The following is a 19726-nucleotide window of genomic DNA, read 5'->3' as shown; positions in this document are numbered from 1 at the left end:
GTTTATAATCAGTTATTGTTCACTTGTAAATCATAATTCAGAACAAAAGCCAAAATAAAACCACAGTGAGAGGCAAAAAGACAATGGTCATTTCTTATTAACTAGCAATCTTTTATTGTTATGCTTGAAATCTGTGTTTAATATTTGCTTCATATTCTTCAAAATGTAGTCTTCACAATGAGCTGCCCGTACGTAATTCCTTTGTTGTCTCTTGCCAAGTAGTTCAGACCCTGCTAAAATTCATCCCTGATGTTTCAGTGTATATCCAGGTAGGTAAATTATTCTCCCATGCTGTCCATTGTAGGGACATATTCTTTTTTTTGAATTAATTTTTATGGGAGTATAGTTGCTTTTCAATGTTGTGTTAGTTTCTACTGTACTGCAAAGCGAAGCAGCTATACGAATACATATATCCCCTCTTTTTTGGATTTCCTTACCGTTTAGGTTACCACAGAGCATTGAGTAGAGTTCCCTGTGCTATACAGTAGGTTCTCATTAGTTATCTATTTTATACATAGTATCAATAGTGTATGTATGTCTGAATTGGGAGATTGGGACATTTAAAGTAATCTAGCTTTAGAAAAAGATCTGCTCGATAACTTAGTCATGTTTGCTCATCTCTTCCATGGTTAGTTTAGTGTCTAGTGTTAGTTTAGTGTTCTCTCCATCCTACCATCTCTCTTAAGTGTCCACTTTCTATTTTTAAATAAATACTGGAAGCTTCCAAGGAAGACAATTGCCATTTAAAAATACATATTTTTCACTTATTGTCAACTTCCTATTTTATTCAAAACTAATTGTAATAAAATATTATTATCTAAGTATAGCAGTTTTTTAAAATGATGATCATACCATGTTTTACCTCATTCCTTTGACTGAATATTATTCCAAAAATAACTAAATCAGGTATAATTCTAGAATAAAATATTTACAGATTTTGTCAATTCACAGGGTTTTACTAAGTGGATGTAAAATTCAAACAGCTTGGGAGTATAAACTATGATTAAATTATAAATCCACTTGCCTAACTTTCTGCTCATATTTTCTCTCTTCCTTGCTCCCTCTTTTTCTCTTCATTGTTTATCATTTGAAATATTCTATTTATTTAATGTACAGATGGAAAATACAGCCTCTCATTATGGCATTGCCCTTTTTTTCTAGATGATGATGATTAATCAATTACAAATTTATGAAAAAGAAACACCTGGCGCACTTCCATAAACAAACAGGTTTCCTGTGGTTTTCAGAGCAGCTGAGGGTATTTCAAAGGGTCAGGATCCTCTGTGAGTAACACTGTCTTCACAGTGTGACTTCCCCACATGCCTGGTTCTCATAAATATGCACCCTTACACCCAACATACAAGTATGTATGTATGTATGTATGTATTTATTTAGCAGGCACATGTTGCAAAGGCTACAGAGGAACAAAGAATGTAAGGGAGAGAGGGGAAGGATTAAGTTTAAAACAAATAGGTATTGACAAAGTTGTTTTTCTAAAACTGTATTTTTTTCGAATAACCATAAGTGTGAACCAGAGAAAATAGAAATAGATGCTATATGGTAAGAAACATACAGCACAATGCCTGTACCTCAAGTGATTTTGTCTTACAAGTCAATGGCAGCAATCTGTGTTGGATACAGGGCACCAATAAAAGAAGTATACTATAATACCTCCTTCAGCTGTTCTTCCAGACCTACTTTCTTGCCCTTGACTACACTTCTGTGGAAAATTCTGTTGGTATGTTTTCACATCCAAGGGGGTTAATATCATAAATATTAAATTTATGGTACTGTGATATTTTCTTCCTTTTGATATCTTCTATATATATTTTACCTTTCTTGCCTTAAATGCAAATTTCTTTTAAAAGGTAGGGTCCAAGAGCATTGCCACCCAGTCCTTTAAGGCTTTGTGTTTAGTAGAGCAGCTACTAATCACATGTCCAAATTGAGATGTGTTGTTAGTATAAAACATAACCAGGTTTTAATGACTTAAAACACATGAAAGAATGGGAAATATGTTATTAATAATTTTTAGAATGATTGTATGTTGAAATGATATCATTTTGGATATATTGGGTTAAGTAAGATATATTGTTAACATTAGTTTCACCTGCTCCATTTTAATGTTTTAATATGGTTACTAGAAACTTTAAAACTACATTTGTGGCTCACATAATATTTCTTTTGGACAGTACTGATGTAAGGTTGTCTTTTTTTTTTAATTCTGCAGTGCGCAATATTGTTTTCTTATTTTGATAATGTCATTCCCAATCAGTCTGAATCCTAAAAAAACCTCCTCAAACATGGTAAAAACCTCACAATAAAGATCATTTTCCCAGACCATATATTTAAGTCAAACTCAAAGTTAGCATCTGTTTTCTGAAGCACTTAAGTATCATAAAGTATTCAAATTTAGAAAAGTGATTTTTCATTCTTAGCCTTAAACAGTAATCAACATTGTGCAAAATTACTATATGCTTTTTATAAACTAAAAATAATTGTTTGAAAATAAGTTTAAAATCAAGGGGGAAAGTACGATAGAAAAATTTTAAAATACTAACTTTGCTATTTTTAAACTTATGGCATTTTCTAATTAATTTATAGCTAAGTATTCTCATTTCTCATAAAATGCTTAGTATAACACTATTTTTTACTCTCTTACTCTGAAAAAATATATTAATCCTGATTTTAAAATTACAGTAGAAATGTTGAAGATACTCACAAACATATATTGCCACCAGCATATTAATACATGCCTTAATCATAGTAGGGTAAAGAGGTTATTTCAACATTATTTAGTAAACAACAGAAATCAGCATAAGTCAAATCTGCTCTGGGCCCTCTCCTCTCCAGGCATGTAGAGTGAGACAGCAAAACTGCCTCATATAATGTGGGCTTTGTTTATAAGGCAGCCTTATTCCATAAATTTTTTTACGAGATCTTTATATTTAACTTAAAGTGTTGTTCTCCAGAATCCATAATAGTCATATCTAAAGAGATACTTTGACAAAGGCAGAGTGTTTGCTCAAGATTACTTTCTTGTTAGTCACCAAATAATCATGAAGAGTAATAAAAACATATATGTGTGTATGTATATATATACATATATACATACACACACACACGCGCACGCAGCCACACACACACATATATTTTTTAAAACACCTATTTGGTAAATTTTTCCATGGTTAGTATAGTACACCCCCCAGCACAACATCATACCTCATAATATTTAAGTTATCTTTCAGGATCCACATTAAGGAAGTAGATCTTGATTTTTCTATACACTCAGATTTTTGTTAAGATTTACCTTACGTTTACTTTGTTCTTAGTGGACTATTGAGTTAGCAGAGAAGTGAAGTGAGCACAGAGTGGTCAGTGCATTACAATTTACTACCTTTTAAGAGGTGCTGTAATCATCGTCTCATGGTGATTTGCCAGAGTGGACTATTGCTGAATCATGTTAACGATTTGTACCAGTTCCAGAGGATTCAACTGGTTTCCGTTTTCATTAGTGAGAATCTATGTCCTTAACAGTCAATGATTTATACTTAAGTCAACAACTGACACAAAGAAATTTGAAATAATGCAGTAATGGGATGAGGCTAAAATTTCTTTGTGTGCACAAAGTCTTTAGAATAGACTGAAATTCTGAAGGACTGTGATGATGAGAGCCTGCAATTCTGATAAAAGTCATAATAAATACTATAATCATTGGAAATTAAGGCAAAACAAATTTTAGATACAACATAAATGTGAGAAGCCACACATATACTTGATAAATGTGCATTGTTTTCATGTAATGAGAAATGGAATCTGATGAATGAAATGTCATGGTCAAACCCTTTTAATCAGTAACAAAATGCAACCTTGTTCATACCATGATTTTTATCTGTCTTGAAGGTTTCTTTTATTGTGAAGCAAGCTTTTATTCTTTTCTTTTAAAATTGTAAGTTTTATTATATTATTGAACTGTTACATTTATTCTTTTTTTTTTTTTAGAAATGAACTTGTGATTTCATAAATAACCTTTTTCTTGGAAACTTCTAAGACTAGGTTAATTAACCGTATTAGACAGATGGACAGATGTATTTTATTCTTTCTTCACATACATTATCTTTTATCTGAATTTGATGAGATTTCCATATGCATATGCCTTAGCTTTCTGCTTTGATCTTTACTACTTTTTCATTAACATATGCCTTTCTTGAGTCATTTTTTGGATCTTATTATCTATGAAGGGCTTCATATTTGAGGCTTTTTTTAAGATTAATTTTTTTAAAAATCCTGTAACACAATAAACTTTCATATTTAATATAAACATTGCCAAATAAATACACATACCTACATATCCATATCTGTCTAGCTATCTATAGAGAGAGTCATGTTCTTATATGTTTCTTTTTTGTTTTTTGGGTTTTTTTTTTGTGGTACGCAGGCCTCTCACTGTTGTGGTCTCTCCTGTTGCGGAGCACAGGCTCCGGACGCACAGGCTCAGTGGCCATGGCTCACGGGCCCAGCCGCTCCGCGGAATGTGGGATCATCCTGGACTGGGGCACGAACCCGTGTCCCCTGCATCGGCAGGCAGACTCTCAACCACTGTGCCACCAGGGAAGCCTCTTATATGTTTTTTATATATAGTCTTAGTTGTATATTTTTAGAGTACTGAGATCAGATTTTGACCTTCTGATTAAATAAAGATATCTTAAGAGCAATCAATAAAGAATGCAGGGAAAAAAGCTTGCAAAATAATCCTAGACAGAATACAAAGAAACTGGATTTATTCTGTCTTAAACCAAGTCAAAGATGGGGATCGTAATAACATGAGTAATGAATTACCAATTGAGGCATTGAAGCTGTGAAGTTTTTTCCATTGGACATTTTTAATGGAAAATATGAACAGATATTGATTGCTTTTTTCTCAGCTTATACAAATGTGCTCCTTTTTAGAGACACGTGGCTGATGTAGTTGTTCTTTTGATGGGACTTTGAGGCATTGAATAATTGAGAAAGCTGTAAGTATGTTCAGATGCTAAAACAGAAACACAATTCAGATTATTATATTCTCTTTGAAATGAATGAGGCTTCATCTGATGGATATATTGTGTAGCTTATATTGTAATTCTGGAATTCATGAGTCAATGTTTTATCTCCAATGCATTTGTGAATAACCAATCAAAAATATTAAGTTAACACTAATGCTCTAAATTGCAAGAAATGATTCCTTGGTCCTGGCATAACAACTAAATGATTGTTTCTTCTGCTTTTAAATATAAAAATGATTTTATAATCATAGAATATCAGAGTTGGGAGAAAGATTCCATCTGGTAACCTCCTTCTTATTTGTTTGAAAGAAAGGTTGTTCTATACAGAAATAATTTTTTATCTTGGTTTAATTCACAGTATATCTTAGTTTAAATCTTTCTATTTTCAGGTAAATCATATTTTTAAGAGAGAAGACCTGATATAAATCATGATTTGTTTTTTTGTTTGTTTGTTTGTTTGTTTGTGCTACATGGGCCTCTCACTGCTGTGGCCTCTCCCGCCGCGGAGCACAGGCTCTGGACACGCAGGCCCAGCGGCCATGGCCCACGGGCCCAGCCGCTCTGCGGCTTGTGGGATCCTCCTGGACCGGGGCACGAACCCACGTCACCTGCATCGGCAGGCGGACTCTCAACCACTGCGCCACCAGGGAAGCCCTAAATCATGATTTTTATTAAAATTCCTTTAAATTGGTGCTTGTAGCCCCTTTAACAGGCAGGCTATAAAAGTGCCAGATACCTTCAGTTAGAAGGAGTAAGAAAAAGGAGAGGGATGGTCAAGCTCAATGACAAATAGAAAGTATGCTTTGTTTTTAGTTTTGAATTGAAAGAAATCTTGCATAGTTTCAAAAACAGTATTTTCAGTGACTGCTTAAATTTCATATTTTTTGCATTCAATGAGAAATTAAGAAAGCTTGGGAATTAGAATATCCTTTTTTTCTGAGAAATAATAATTGTAAAAATAAATATTTCTTTTATTATGAATCAAAAACTTTATGAAATAATTGAAAGAGATTTTGATGCAAAGCTGGCATGAAGACTCAAAATACAAGAAAGGATGTAATTCATCCAAAGGAGGTTTGGGACAAATTGGATTTACTTTGGTCTTGCTTCATAACCAAGGTCAAATTCATGGAAAAATGGAATTGATATAAAATATCTAAAATAAAACTATAAAAAGATCCAAAGTTTTCTAAAAACATCTTTCTCTAAAATGAAAAACTAATCTAAATCTTAATATGGTTATTAAATTAGGGAAGAAATTTCCCCCTGTCTATATGTAACTATGTAATTCTGTTTAATACCTACTACTTAACCTTGCATACATGAAAATAGAATAGGCTTTATTGTTTTATCGAGGTTTATTACTGTTCTGCATCTGAAACCTATATATAATTATCTGTTCATAAAGACTGAAAAAAAGAAATATTATTTATTTTTAAACTCTTCAAAAGAATTTCCCCCTGATTTACAGAATATGACATGTAAATTATAAATAAGCCTGTAGCTTCAATTTTTGAAGTAGCTATTAGATATTAAATTTATTTTATAAGGGATTTAAGTAATTGACAAAATGTTGGTAGAAGAAAATGTAAAGTGAAATCTAAAATTAATTTTTTATGTACTTCAGTGTCTTGTTGTTTACTGTTGGTGACTTATTGTACTTAGCAGTGGATAAGTTGGTTTTAAAACAGCTGCACAGAAAATACTAAATATACAACTTTTTCATATCCTAGGTTTTTTTCTTTAGAATCAGTTGAGCTTAATTCCATCCATAAAATTAACATCTTTATGGAAAGAAGTGTCGATGAAAATATTGGTCTTTTGACAAAATCCATTTCGTGGAGTATAATGATGCTACTTAATTGTTCAGTCATATTAACTAGGTTTTCAAATTATTTTGTGTAGCTTAAGAATTTAAGCCTAAGTGAAATATAAAATTGAAATAGGATTTTTTATTTATAATGATAACTAAATAAATAAAAAATATATTTATCTCCAAATACCTAGAAAACAGGGGTATGGTATATATTATCTATTTATACAGTTAAAATTGTCTTACAATGTAGCTCTTCTCTACTATCCAAACCCATAGTATCACTGACGTTTTGAACGTTTGCCCTCGGTCTTTGTTTAATTCACGTAATTCAATTTAATACTTAGTGTAAGCTCTTTGTATATACATCTATCCAGAAGACTATTTCCCACCCTTAACAGAACGTTGATTTCAAGAATCTGACTAAAGCTATGGATCATCTCCTCCAAAGAAAAACATGGATGGACACTAACACAAATGTTCAAAATTTTGGGGTCTCTACAGTTATAACCTATCTTGAAGAAACTTCTCTTGATTGAAGCCATACTAATTGTATACTAGTGTTAGTCTCAACTACTAATATAAAGTCTTACTTAATAGTGTGTTTTCAGATGATGCTTGATGGCTGATTAATTAATAAAAAATAAGGCTCTGGCAGTAAAATATACATGTGAAGTAGTTTATCAATGTTTTTACTTAAAAAGCTCTTAAGTAAGAATTAAAATTTATATATTATAGACTATAATTGTGATTATCTTACATAAGTATTGGTTTTGATCATCAAGCAAACTATAAAGGAAGTTGGTTCTAATCACCAAAAAAAAAAAAAAAGTAAACTAAATGAATCTAGTGATACCCATTAGAAAGAGTTCTGAATACTTCATACACTTTGGGAGCAGATAAAGTTATGCCATTTCCCTTTTTCATGGTTCATTCTCCATGTGAGTAAATGATCTATTTGTCATCAAATAGTGATGGTGATGCTTTACACATAGTGTGCACATAATAAGTATTATTTATTGACCCAAAAAAGGGCTATGAAAGTATATGATGAATTATTAGTATGTGGTATCTTTAAAGGAGCATATATAGCAGAGATATAAATCTCAAGCACAATAATAATATTAAATTTGGCTACACTGCTGATTCTAACATTACCAGTAACACTAGTGAAACTTTCATTTTCAATGGCAGATTATAATATTATCATAAAATAACCCATAGGGCAAACTCTTAAACTGCCTTTTACCAGCTGCCTTTCCCTGTGGATTTAAGTTTTCTGTTGCTGCATTGCATGGTAACTGTTTTGCAGTTAACTTTTGTCTGAATATCCTGTTAAAAGTAACTTATTCAATGCTAGAAAACCACACTAGCATTCCTTTAGTTCTGCAGTATAATCCTTCATTTGAAATGAAGTTTGATTGTTTTAACTACAAAACATAAAGGAGCCTGCACTACATCAAGACTTTTAATGGAAACTAATGGAATTTTTGGCATAAAATAGTAGAATTAATTAGATTCAGCAATGCACACTATTTAACTGCTAGCCTGCCATTTTACACTGATTTGAAGTCATACATACTTAACAAAAGACACTGGGTTGATTGCACAAAGGACTTGAACACTCTTTTCACATTCACTGTGTAAGTTATTATCCACTGTGAAAAGATTATTGACTTTTTTAAAGGAGATATTATGGAGAGAAATGATTGTTACCAGGATGACTGGTAGAATTATATATGAGATAAGTAATAACTCTTAATATCTCATCTGCTGAATAAATGACTTTAATTTTAAAATACTAGTTAGTGCATATGAGATTTCTGCTGAAATGAGCAGAAATATCAAAGCTGGGTTTGAAATGTAGTGGACACTGAAAGTGAAGTATAAAACAAAACCTTTTATATATATCTTTGCATGTTTGATGGTTAAATATCCCAGATTGTTAGTGATGTTTCCTGTATTTTAACTCTTGTTGAAGGTTGATCTGAAAAAAATTACATGTATGTGTCTTATCCTGGATTTATACTAATAGAGTGTAGAAAATGCCCATGCCCCTGATTCTTATATAAAGGTCGATCATACTTATTGATAATTGATGGCAGTTTAGTTATCTGGAGAAAAAGATAAATTATATCCATGTAAACATAAATAAAGAGTCTAGGGCTTCCCTGGTGGTGCAGTGGTTGAGAGTCCACCTGCAGATGCAGGGGACGTGGGTTCATGCCCCGGTCCGGGAGGATCCCACATGCCGTGGAGCGGCTGGGCCCGTGAGCCATGGCCCCTGAGCCTGCACATCCGGAGCCTGTGCTCCACAACGGGAGGGGCCACAACAGTGAGAGGCCCGCGTACTGCCAAAAAAAAAAAAAAAAAGAGTCTAAAAGCTTCTTGTGTATTCTCCCTATTGTGTTTCTTTCCCATTATTGGGATTTTCTGTAACAGTGTGCCTCAACCATGCATGATCACTATAAATACTTGAAAAACTTGTTATAAGACACAGATGCACATCATGATTAGTGACCAATCAATTACTTCTTTGAAAACCTATCAGTGATTGGCCACCACATACCTGGTATTCAGTATGCTCACAGACAGCAACAGCAACACATGTATTTGTGTTGACTCCTTATCTCCCAGTGATATCCTGTGGCACTTGAAAAAATGGATAGTTGAAAGAGGGAATTGACTGACAAAGATGAAACTGCAGCAGAAGAACGAAAGGTGATAACACTGGAAGGGAAAAAATTAAATGGAAATGAAGTTATAGAAGAAATAGTTCACCCTGGGAATGGTGACACTGTCACCATTCAAGAAATCCCAGATATTCAGCTAGAGGGACTGAGAAGGTGAACTTATCAACATAAATTAGGAAAATGGTTGTGATGAAAAGGCTAAATATATCCCAGAGGAAGTGCTCTGACAAAATACTTGACATTAAAGGAATTCTCAGAGATATTTCATGACATTGGAAGTGTGAAAGATAAAACGTTGGAAGCTGATCCAAACTTAGTAAGGAGTATGACAGTTCACCAACACACAGCAAATATACTCCATATCACGTTATATGATGAGAAGGAGGCAACAACTGTTCAAACGACTCTTGATAAGTATTTTTTTACGAACAAATAATATACTTCAATTCTTGATTTTTCCAAAATTTTAAATTAGTATTTTAAATGAAAATTACTATTATTTTTATTTCCCTATACATTTTTAACTGCGAGTAAGAGAGGTTTTAATATTTTGACCAAAATTTTGTAGTTACAGAATATCTTAATCTTCCCATTAATATTATAATTGCTTTTCATGCTTTCAGCTTGCACAGTCCTGTACTAACATGCAAAGTGAAGATTGCCTGTATCTGATTAGGAGTAGTTCATTAACTAGGTAGATGAACGAATGGTAAAATATCTGGGAGAGAATGTTAATGGTAGCATCTTTACGTATGTCTTAAATCATCCTGTAGTCAACCATCTACTCCACCTTCAGGCTAGCATTCTATTAAAAGTAAACATAGCTCCTATTTTCCTCTTCCATCTTGTAATATTTCTCTGCTCTAGACATAACATCCTCCTTTCATTTCCTCACATTCAACATGTCTCTTTTCACACATGCTCTTGCCTATGCTTTTGTTTTTCTGCCTCTCTCCATCTGCTTGCTCCTGTTCACTTTCAGATATCAGCTGAGGTCTCTTCATCAATGCAGCCTTCTCAGGTGTCTATATCAACCCCTTCTATTTTACCGCCTCACAGAGAATTTTTATTTATACTTTCATTTACAACAGTTACTGCAGTTACAATTTTACATTTAACAAAATAATCATTTCACCAATACCTGTCTTAGCCACTCTGTTGTAAGTTTCTTCGTGGTGATTTTCATGTCTAATATGCAAGGTAGGTGCTACATAAATTTTATTGATTTTAAAAAATGAATGAATATGAGGCAATCTTCTCTCCAAAATATTTTACATTTTTATCCTGGGTGACTAATAATTCTAAGAGTCAGGTACTTTTAGCTGGGAAAGGGACCTTGTGAGTTACACTGCTCAAATGTTCACATTATTTAGGAATTATTTATACCCAACTAATGGTTATTATTCCTTTGGTCAGGGTTAATGAGTGCTTGACTATTCAAGATTTTTCTTTTTAGCTTTTATAGTGGCTAGGTTTTTAGTAATTAAATGTAGGGACATTTGGGGGTGTAGAAAATGGAAATATTAGCAGGTAAGGGAAGAGAGGGGACTGAAAAATGCCAAGAACACACACACACACACACACACACACAGATTGCGCACAGAAAAGGCAATATATTAGTATTTGTCATTTTTCCTAATTTCAAGAACTGCATTTGAAACTTCACATATTATTTTTTTATCATTTATCCTGTTGGATAGGTATTTTTCCAATTTACTTTGGTAGAAGATAAGATTTAGAGAGTTTAATTTGTACAAGGTTATAGGGCTAATAGGTGCTTTATAAAGGATTAGGACCCAGCTCTGTTTGGACCCATGCCCTTTCTATCACTCCCAGGTGAGTCCTAAAGGAAAGAGACCCCAGTGTTAGTTTGTGACACCATGGAGAAGTTTTCTTCATTGGCACATATTCTTTTCTTTATCCTCTTTATTTTTGGCTAATTTTAGTTCCAATCCCTTTTAAAGCCCCCAGGTCTTCCTTCTGTCTTTTATGACTATTTTAATCTCAACAGGAAATTAAAACTGAGCTTCAAATTTGGCATGGCATTGTATAATACGTAGCCTGTATTTTTATTGTTTATATGCTGGGAAATCTCAGGATCTGAAAACCAGTCAACGTGAGGCTTCACTGAACTAGGACTGTCTTGTTAAACTGTTAAGGAAACTTGGCCCAGTTCATCAGTGAGCATGTCTTCCTAAAGCATGGTATTATGCTAATAGCTCATCTAATAGTACACATACCAAGGGTATATCTGTTTTATTTATTAAGTCATACATGTCTGGAGTTCTTGTTATAGTTGACATGGCAATGGACAGTTTGATGGTACTTTTTTAAAAAAAGAAATACTAATTAAATTAGCATGAAATCAATACTCATTTCATATTACATATTGTTCTAGAAATTGAAATAACCTAAACTCAGAACCAACTATTTGAGAGAGAAAGAAGAATTATATTTTGGCAGTCTATCTGCACACAACATTATACCTTCTCTCATAAACTCCATCCCCTCTCACCACCAAAAATGTCCTATGGTGACAAGTAAGCCAATCCTACTTGCCTGCTGATTAAGAGCAGAGTAGAATGTCTCATCAAGACTCCCTTACACACACACACACACACACGCGTGCACACACACCACACGCACACAAATTCCTGGACTTCAGATCCTGTTCTGAGATCAAAAAAAATCTGTAACTGTTCCTTAACTCCTCTTTCTGTAGCAATAATACTATTTGTACCTACTTCATAGGATTGTTGCAAGGATTAATGGACATGATGTATATAAAGAGCTTAGCACAGAGTCTAGGACTAGGGAAGTGCTCAGGAAGCATTAGTATTCGTTATTTACTAAGGTGTTGCTATCTCTCTTCTCCTAGGTATTTCTTCTGATTTACAGGACACGTCTATCTCATTGTTTCCAGATGTTTTCTATTAGTCTGAACAATTGGCTTTAATGGAAACAGATGGCCAAAATGGCTGCTACAAAGTGGATATTTCAAGATGATGAAACCTGGGCATTTGATGAGTGTCAGAACATAATGTTAATTGGGCAGAATCTTTTTTTTTTGTTTTTTTGTTTGTTTGTTTTGCGGTACGCGGGCCTCTCACTGTCGTGGCCTCTCCGGTTGCGGAGCACAGGCTCCGGACGTGCAGGCTCAGCGGCCATGGCTCACGGGCCCAGCCGCTCCGCGGCATGTGGGAGCTTCCCAAACCGGGGAAATGAACCCGTGTCCCCTGCATTGACAGGCGGACTCGCAACCACTGCGCCACCAGGGAAGCCCCGGGCAGAATCTTTTGATGAGGTACAATTATGCATTTTAAGTGACCACCAATAGACTGGTGCTACATATCGATGAAAGCTATCTGTGGAGGCATCACGCCTTATCTTAAAAGGTTGTTGGTCTTTATGTCTAACTTAATATGGATCTGTTACAAGCAGCTTCATAAATGCTTAATTTTTTTCTCTAAGTTTTTACTTTCATTAGAGTCAGGTTTAGAGAGCGTGTGGAGAACGAGGAAGCCACCCAGTTGAATTTCAGTCAGTGAGTTCTAATCAAGATCAAGTTCCTGCTCTAACATTTACCCTTTTAACCACATATATGTGTATGTGTGTGTGTGTGTGTGTGTGTAAATCAATCTATATCAGAGTTGGAAAACCCATATGTCTTATTGGTACAATTCAACTCTGTCCATCTATTTTTCATAATTTTCCAGGACACAAATCTTTCAAGATTTTAGTCTCCAATCTAATGTACATTTCTCCAGCTTGTCTCCCTGATCAATGTATACATAATGACTGAGATATATTCTACCCTATTTGATCTAGGAGAATACTAAATTGTCTCAAAATGTTAATGATTCCTTAGGCCAAGAGTAGACAAACTTTCTCTGTAAAGGGCCAGATTGTAATTATTTAGGTTTTGTGGGCCATATGGTCTCTGTCACAATTATTAGACTCTACCATTATAGCATGAAAGCAGTCACAGACAACATGTAAATAAATGGATGTAGCAGTGTCCTAGTAAAATTCTACTTATGGATGCCAAAATTTGAACTTTGTATAATTTTCACGTCACAAAATAGCATTCTTGTTTGAATTTTTTCAACCATTTTAAATTTAAAATAAGCTTTTTAGCTTGTAGGCCACAGAGAAACAGACAGCTGCCTGGGTTTGGCCCATGGGCCATAGTTGGCCAAACCCTACTGTAGCATTATTGGTTATTTTCTCTAGAGTGTAAGGTTTAAATTTGTTTCATCAGCCACCAAAACCTCGTGCAGAAAGAGATACCACACAACCCTCAAATGATAAAGTGCATGTGACTTGCTGCAATATGATTGCAATTTTATCTTTTGGTATCCACAAATGCTTTAAATGCATTTTATTCAATATGGAGTTGACCCTTGAACAACATGTGTTTGAACTGTGTGCATCCACTTATACACAGATTTTTTTGAACAGTAAATACTACAGTACTACATGATCTGCTGTTGGTTGAATCCTCAGATGCAGAACCAGAGATGTGGAGGTACTGCATATACAGAGGGCCAACAGTAAGTTATACCCTGATTTTTGTCATCACGTCTAACCCCAACGTTGTTCAAGGGTCACCTGTATCTTCAGAAATGGTAAATGGGATACACGTTTTCATTCTCTCTCAGAAGTGATAAATCTAGTGACTCAAATACCAGCCAACAGTGATTAAGCCAGAGATTTGGCTAACGTGTGAAATAAAAATATTTTAAAAGTCCAAAAATGCCCCAAAATCCCAAAGTATTTAGGTCTATGACAAGTGTCAGATAACAAGAACAACTGGCATGTATTTGGATGTTTACATTGTTAGCAAAGTATTTTCACAAACCATATGCCATTTGCTTTCTATAACAACCCATCATGATATTAATATTGCAATATATACAGCAGGAACGTAACTAAGCACCCAGATAGCAAGTCTCAGTTGCAATAAAAATAAATCTAATGTTGACAACAACTTAGAACAAACTTGAAAAAGTGATTATCCGGCTTCTGTTTTAAACCGGTCCAAATAGAGGACAGAATTAAAGGAATAGGATTTTCTTTTATCTCACCAACCCTCCCTCCTTATTTGCAGAAGATTCTCATTCCATTATCAGTAAAACAAAAGGGAAGGAATAAAAAAGGGAAATGTGGGTTAAAAACAAAAAAGGAACTATCTGTTGAGTGCCTAGATTCTGCCAAGCAAGTAAAAATATTAGTAATAAAAATAGTCTTAGGGCAAACTATTTGGGAGAAAAGGAAAGTATATTTTCAGCAGTCTACCTCCACTTGATACGACACATACTCAAAAACACCACCCCTCCCTGCTTCTACCTGAAATGGTGTAGAGTGCTAGCTGAGCCTACCCTACTTAGTGCTTACTATAACAGGTGTATTGTTTAAAGTTCTTTTAATTGCTCTTAACAAACCTATTATAACTATTTACCAGTGGGAAAACTGAGGATCAGAGAAGTTAACTTGTCCAAGTTCACATATTTAATAGAGTCAGAGACAGGACTTGGACTAGAACAGACTCCACTGTCTTCTAATGCCAATTTAGTATTAATTTTATAACAAGAAATTAGACTATGAAATTATAGCAGCTTGGCATGAAAGTTATTTCTTTATATTATATCCACTTTGTATGATTTTATAATGACAAGAGAAATGATATAGCATATCTGTATAGTGAAATTTTTTTTAGTAATCTTTATCTGAGCTTCTTAAGGAGAAAAACATCTATTATTGGGGACACAAAAGCCTCCACTAATATTTCAATAGTAGGAGCTTTGATATAGCACAGTTCAGTAAGTCTTTTTCCTCTAGCAAGCTAGGGGACCTAAAAGAAAGTTTAACCATGGTAATCAAAAGAACCTGAGTGTTGAACACTGATCCTATTATAGCAAATGATTAGTACAGGTGGACCTTTCTCCATGTTCAATGACTGTTGGTAATGCTTAAATAATCAGGCAGCTGCTAGATAGCAAGAAAATGTCAAGTCGAGCACCTGGGTGTTAAACATTTATACATGCTTGTAGGCCACTTTTGATCTATCTCTCAACATGCCAAATGTCAGTGGCTTCACACAGGTTAGGAGGAAAGCACCTCATTAGAGCATGGCTAGAGTTTGCTTGGCATCAAAAGGCACAAAGAATCCTGGACGCTTAGATGCAGGGTGGTTATTTCTCTGTGCACTCAGCTTGCCGATGTTTTGAGTAGCCCAGGTCCTCTATTGTCTCTATGTCTATACATTACTCTTCCCCCTTTCTCTTTAAAAAGAACATTGCAGTGGCATCGTTTTTCCAAGCAGAACAATATAAATTACTATTTAATGACCTAGGGTGCCATTATATGAAGGAGCAGCCTGCACTGGCAACTCCAAATTGCACTTGGAGTTCTTCAAGGAGTTCGTGGCTGGTGGCTACACGCTGTATACAGGGGTAATCAGCAAAAGATAAGGCAGCATCCTGGCTCGCAGGATGTTGTGCAGACAGAGCATGCTGTCTGATTGCCTTCCCTAACCTTCTGCTAGGCTCTGTTCCCCTTGCTATTGTACTGCAGATGTAGTAATTAGTTTCCAAAGGGCTTGGGGAGGAAACAGGCTCACAAGTGAACTCATTTTCTTTTTTTCAAAGAAGCTGCCCAATTTCATAAGCTGTGGTCAGTGCCTTACTAAAATCAATGTAGAGTTTATAAGTGAAAAAGGACAAAGAGCATAACACAAAATGAAACTTGATTTTCCCATCCAATTTAGAGGATGGCAAATGTGATTTAAGAAATAGAATGTCAGAAAAAGGAATGTCATGTACTAAGTCAAGGGCCCAGATGCAAAAAAATAGCAAGTCCATGGAGAACCTCTTGATTCTACCATAGCTCCCCTGTTATACAACTCTCCTAGCTACAGAAATTGAAAAGCTAATTTAGAGCACAGTCTAAATAACTCCTTTAGCCATATATAAACTATTGATATTCTTATATTTTCTATGATTATAAAAAAAGTTAAAACTAAATCTTTATTTTAGCAACTGGTTATAACCAATGGCTTAAAAAAATATTGGTATACACATTCAACTAGAATTTGGAATTGGCCTCAAACTGTTGAATAAAATATCCACCCACTTTGAAAGTTAATATAGATGTAGATGTATCAAAGATGTAGATGTATCAAAGATGTAGATGGCTCCTTAAGAGGTAGTTTCCCCTAAACCTCATCAGTATCCTGCCGCTGTTCTTGGTAATGAGGTTTTCCAAGTAATATGGGAAATTGTAGCCAGTCTTGAGCTTTAGGGCTGTTACAGGAATTTGCTACTAAGCCAAAGAAATTGATGAGGGAGTTGCAGCATACATTTTTAGGTCTTAATAATGTACAGTGCAGTCCCAAACACTACTGCTATGGCATTGTCTTTCTAGTGATGCTAATTTGGCTACATTTATTTCTAATATTTGAGTGAAATGTCTCAAAAGCAGTCAAAAAATCAATTCTCAACAAATTCCTCCTCATTTACCTCTTCCTACTCTGTATCCCTTGGCCCTCACTACACTTGGGATTACAAATTCTGACGGCATCTATCTTGACCAGAACATAGTTGTTAAGATAGCTAGGGCCTTGGTAAACTGACTTGTATATATTGTCTATTTAGAAAGAGCTCCTTATTCAAGCTTTTCTCTAGTCAATCTGGTTATCTCCTATATGTAAACTAATATCTCATCATCGATGGTGAGTTTCTAAGTGGAAGTCATGGTGATATTTGTATATATGTAGATGTAGTCACAGACTATGATTAGTTAACTAGCAGAAATGAAAGGTGATCTTCATTTACTGTGCTAAAACAAATCTGTACTTGCAGGATAAGATATGGTTTATTATGAACTTTCTACTCTGTGACATAGACACAAGAAAAATATTAAAGAGGTAAATATTAAAATGTAGGAATGTATTTTTCATAGTATTATTTTGTTAAAAGTGAGGAAATACAATAAGGAATAAACTGAGTGAATGGTAATATTCTACGTAAGAACAGATAAATAAATGCACTCATTTAAAATATATGTCAAATTTAAGTTAAATCAAATTTGCAAATGTCCTGTTTTGCCTTTCTTTAAAATATCCTTTGTTCATAAGGCTATAACATAAGTGCAGTTAAGCCTTTTCAACCTAAAACTATTATATGCATTATATTTTAAGCTGAAAACATAATATATATAATATATATTCCCAAATTGAATATGTCACTATTTAAAAAATAATAATATTGTAAATAAATACTTAGGTAGTAAAATCAAAACCAAAAAAGTTCATTACTGAATTCAAGCTATTTCTTAACTATAGCTTTATTAAATAATAGATTAAAATATTATAACATACAAAAAGAGTATGTGATCTCATGACAAATAGTACTGGGTTTTTTCCAGTCCTAACAGTTACTACCTGAGTAACCTTGGACAAGTCATGTTTCTTAGTTCCCTTTTTAGTTAAATAAGAATAATAATAATAGCTCCTACTTCACAGAGTTGTTGTAGGATTACTTGAGATAAACCATAAAAATGCACAGAAAAGTCTCATCAAATGTTAGGTTTCTATTACTAGCATTATAATCTCCAATAATCATTATTATTATTTGATGAGTAAAGGGCAAAAGCCCATTTTTTTCCCCAGTGTGATGAAAAAAATTCCCAGAAATGTACCTTGCAGAGTAGTGTAAATGATGTAAGATGTGGATTGCACAAAAGAATAAGTACAAGTAGAACAGAACCTGGAAAGACTTGGTGAAAGTAAAAAAATAAATAAGTGGATAAGTAAAATATCTTGGTATTGCATGTGGTAGCCAGCCTCCAAGATGACACCCAATTATCCCTGTTCTCTTATATTCACACCCTTTTGTGTAATCCTCTCCCACATTGTACCAAAGTTAGTCTATGTGACCTATAGAATATGGCAGAAGTCATGGGATATCACTTCTGAAACTGTTTTAAAAAACATTGCTGATTCCGTTACTCTCTCCGTTGCTCTGAAAGTATTTAGCTGCTTATCTTGTAAGAAAATCTATGAAGAGACCCCCATGGTGATCAATTAAAGCCTCCTGGTAATAGCCACCTGAATGAGCCAATCAGACATTTACAGGCTGTAACCATGATCTACAGCTTGATTACAGTCTCATGAGTCTTTTAGCCAGAACTACTCAGCTAAACTACTCCCAGATTCATCACCCTCAAAAACTATATGAGATATTTGTTTTAAGCCCCTAAGTTTGGGGTAATTTGTTTTGTCACAGTAAACAACTAATACTATATAACCTGTTACCTAAATGTAAAAATAGATCATTATAATTTATTTTCCATTATAGCCTCTATTATTACATCCTGAGGTTCCCTTTATTTATTGTTGAAAGCAATTTTGCTTCTTCAATAATGGAAAATATTTTTAGCCACTATTACATTAAAATTTGAAAATGTTTCACCTAGATGGAAGCTATCATGTACCTGTTTATGATTAAAATATAATTAAAGCATTTGGAACCAGGGGACTGTATTGTTCTCCTTAAAGGAAAAAACAGTGCCTGGTAAAAAATAAGTTTTTCAAACAAAATGTTCAAACAAACGTTGTAGGAGATGAATAGCTGCAATAGAGCTAGTTTCTGAAATAAGACTCAATAATAAAAGTAATGTTAATGTTCAGAGCTCTGATGTGTCACAAAGTCTTTTAAAATGTTAAGAGGGTATAACAGGTATTTAGGAATGTTTACCTATTTAAAATTTCTTAAATTCCATTCTTTTGAATATTTTCATTTTCACATAAAAATTACAAAAAAATTAAATGTATAAAGGCAACATAATACTAAATAAATATAAAAATAGAGACAAAAACATAATCCCATTTTCCTACCTCTCAAATTTCTGATGTTTGTCGAATTCTGTCCAAAATATGCCCATATGTAAAGATTTACATTTCTATAAGCATATATTTATATTTAGTCTGATTTCTTTTAATTTTTAAATTATAAGTAGCACATAGAAGGTAATTAAAAATAAAATCTCTAGAAATACTAACTCAACAGTAACCATTATTAATATTTTGTTATCTATCCTCCCATCCTCTTTATCATTTCATCCTATCATCTATGTGTGGGAATAGGAATACCCAATCCCAAGATCCACATTTC

The sequence above is a fragment of the Hyperoodon ampullatus genome (assembly GCF_949752795.1).
Source record: "Hyperoodon ampullatus genome assembly, chromosome: 5".
NCBI classification, from domain to species: domain Eukaryota; kingdom Metazoa; phylum Chordata; class Mammalia; order Artiodactyla; family Ziphiidae; genus Hyperoodon; species Hyperoodon ampullatus.
The sequence above is the reverse complement of the archived record's forward strand: the minus strand, read 5'-3'. Positions refer to the sequence as shown.